This window comes from Sinocyclocheilus anshuiensis, unplaced genomic scaffold (assembly GCF_001515605.1).
Source record: "Sinocyclocheilus anshuiensis isolate Anshui unplaced genomic scaffold, SAMN03320099.WGS_v1.1 scaffold674, whole genome shotgun sequence".
NCBI lineage: Eukaryota > Metazoa > Chordata > Actinopteri > Cypriniformes > Cyprinidae > Sinocyclocheilus > Sinocyclocheilus anshuiensis.
This window is the reverse complement of record NW_015542395.1, coordinates 332,821-335,145: the sequence shown is the minus strand read 5'-3', so window position 1 is coordinate 335,145 and position 2,325 is coordinate 332,821. Positions and strand designations below refer to the sequence as shown.

At 36.1% G+C, this 2,325-nt stretch overlaps 1 protein-coding gene across 1 annotated transcript in view; it reads left to right on the top strand.

Moving 5' to 3' along the window:
- Positions 1-135: 135 nt before the first annotated feature.
- Positions 136-2,325, top strand: part of rbm14b (RNA binding motif protein 14b) — a 4,754-nt gene continuing 2,564 nt past the window's right edge. The window contains exon 1 of the mRNA XM_016492050.1: positions 136-256. The gene's annotated coding sequence lies outside the window, so the exon portion shown is untranslated. The remainder of the gene's footprint in view (positions 257-2,325) is intronic.

The window sequence follows — 2,325 nt, the reverse complement described above, 5'->3', positions numbered from 1 at the left end:
AAAGTTTAAATCTGCGGAGAATAAGTGCTGTGGCGCATTTCAAGTACTTTGAGATGTTTTCAGTTAAGTTTTATTAAATGCTTGTCTAACTTAAGAAAAAAAACTAGATGCATGGTGTGCAAGCAGTGCAGAAGCACACACAGTCCCCGGTGTCCGCGTGCAGGAGTGCGAGTGAATGCATCAGCGCTGCTGAAGAATGAGAGCGATTCTAAAGAACGGAAGTGGATCGACCATTTTGAAACCCCGCACCGCTTAGGTAAGATGGAAGATTCTTTGCCTCTCTATATATATGTTTATGTTTTCAGTGATTCAACGATTGCCGATGAAACGCGTGATGATGTAGGCGAGGCCACGGTGTGATTTACAGAGAAACGCGATGGGTTTGAGGCGCGCGGGGACACCCAGAAAATCCCAACAAAATGAGTCCTCTAGAGATTTCTGCTGGAAAGAATGAATAGTGCACACATACGTATATAATCAAAAAGGCAAAACTACACCGCGGTGGTGTTGATGACAGTGTTTTGTCAGAAATATGTTGCATCCAGTAAATCACTCGACACGCGCTACTCGTGTTATTGAAGCCGGAGCGCTTTTCGTCTTTGAATGGGCTTTATACGGGTTTCAGGGTTACAATTAAACTGAGGTTTGTGTCGAGAGCTGCTACATTGAGGAAGTGAGTGTGTTTACATGCACTGCGTCACCAGATTGCTATGGCTAATTCATATTATCTATGCTGCTTAATCAGTGCTGGGAAGGTTACTTTGGAAATGTAATAGGTTACAGATTACAAGTTACCCTATTTAAAATGTAATAAGTAGTGTAGCTATTTCAGTTACATTAAAGATTACATTTACTTTTTGATTGCTTTTCTAAATTTCTAATGAATATTTTCAACTGTTTATCATTTTCAAAACATTTAACCTTACAGTAGTACTCGACACTGATTACTGTCAGATTTTCAAAATCCTTAACATTTAAGATGATAAAAATGTCATTTTAAAGCACAGCCAACCACAAAATCGGACTTTAGCTTGTCTTTTTACTTTGAGATCATTTTGAGGTTAAATACAGATTTAAAACCATAACAAGATATAGTTTAATAGCTATGAAACTGCTTTTGAAATCAAATCTTTGCGTAGCAAATATGTCAGGAAACTCTGGAATCAAACAGTGCCTTGGGAAAACAGTTAATAATAATAATAATAAAAAAAGCATATACATGCACCCAAACAGAAAATAAAACCATTATCGAATAAGCATGTGTCCTAAACTCCTGAAACATTGGTGTCTCATTAGAGCAGTCAATGCATTTTGGGAGAGAATTCAATTAAATCTGTATGTGTGTGTGTACTGGTTTAACTATACTTGTGAGGACCAAATGTCCATCATGACATCCCATAGTGAGGACATTTTACTGGTCCTCACTAGTTAAAAAGGCTTATAAATCAGCCGAAAGATGTTTTTATTTATATCTAGTGTTTTGCTCACGTTTCTGTGAGGGGTATGCTGGGTTAGCTGATAGAAAATATCATTAATCTGATATAAAATCAATGGATGTCTATGCAATGGGTATGTGTGAAAATATTCAGATGTAACCCCCTTTGTAATCGTTAACATTTTCATTAGTAACTGTAATTTAATTACACATTTTTTCTCAGTAACTGTAACAGATTACAGTTACATTTATTTTGTAATTAACTTACGTAACTCCGTTACATGTAACTAGTTACTCCCCAACACTGTGCTTAATAAATGTTTCCTTGATGTTTTACGCAGTTGTTCGTGTGCTGAATAATTTGCGTTTACGCCATTAATGTGATAGGACTAAGTTTAATGGAGTGTGAGATATATATGAAGAGTTTGTTTCCAAAATGCTATAAATCCATTTTGATTAATTTGAGTAAAAATGTGTTTTCTTTACCAAGAAAGTGGCAAGATGGAAACTAGGGGTGGGAATCACCAGAGGCCTCACGGTACGATATTATCACGATACTTGTGTCACGGTACAATATTATTGCGATATTTTGCAATTTATTACCTTTTTCCAACTTCAAATTATGTCCCCAAAGGAAAACTTTGACAACATCTGTTTTAACTAAAAAGAAACATTTCTCAGTTTGTTTAACTCACTTCAGTTTTATTGTTGCAGTGCAAAATGGGATTGTCAAGCAGACAAACTGACCAACATTTTCATGAAAACCTGTCATAAATGTTGTCTGCACCTGGCAAACTCAACTATTTGTATTGCAGTCTAATCTAGTCCACCTTAATTAAATGTAAACAGGTATGCACTGCTGTGCTACTACAGGTATTTTGAACAATGCA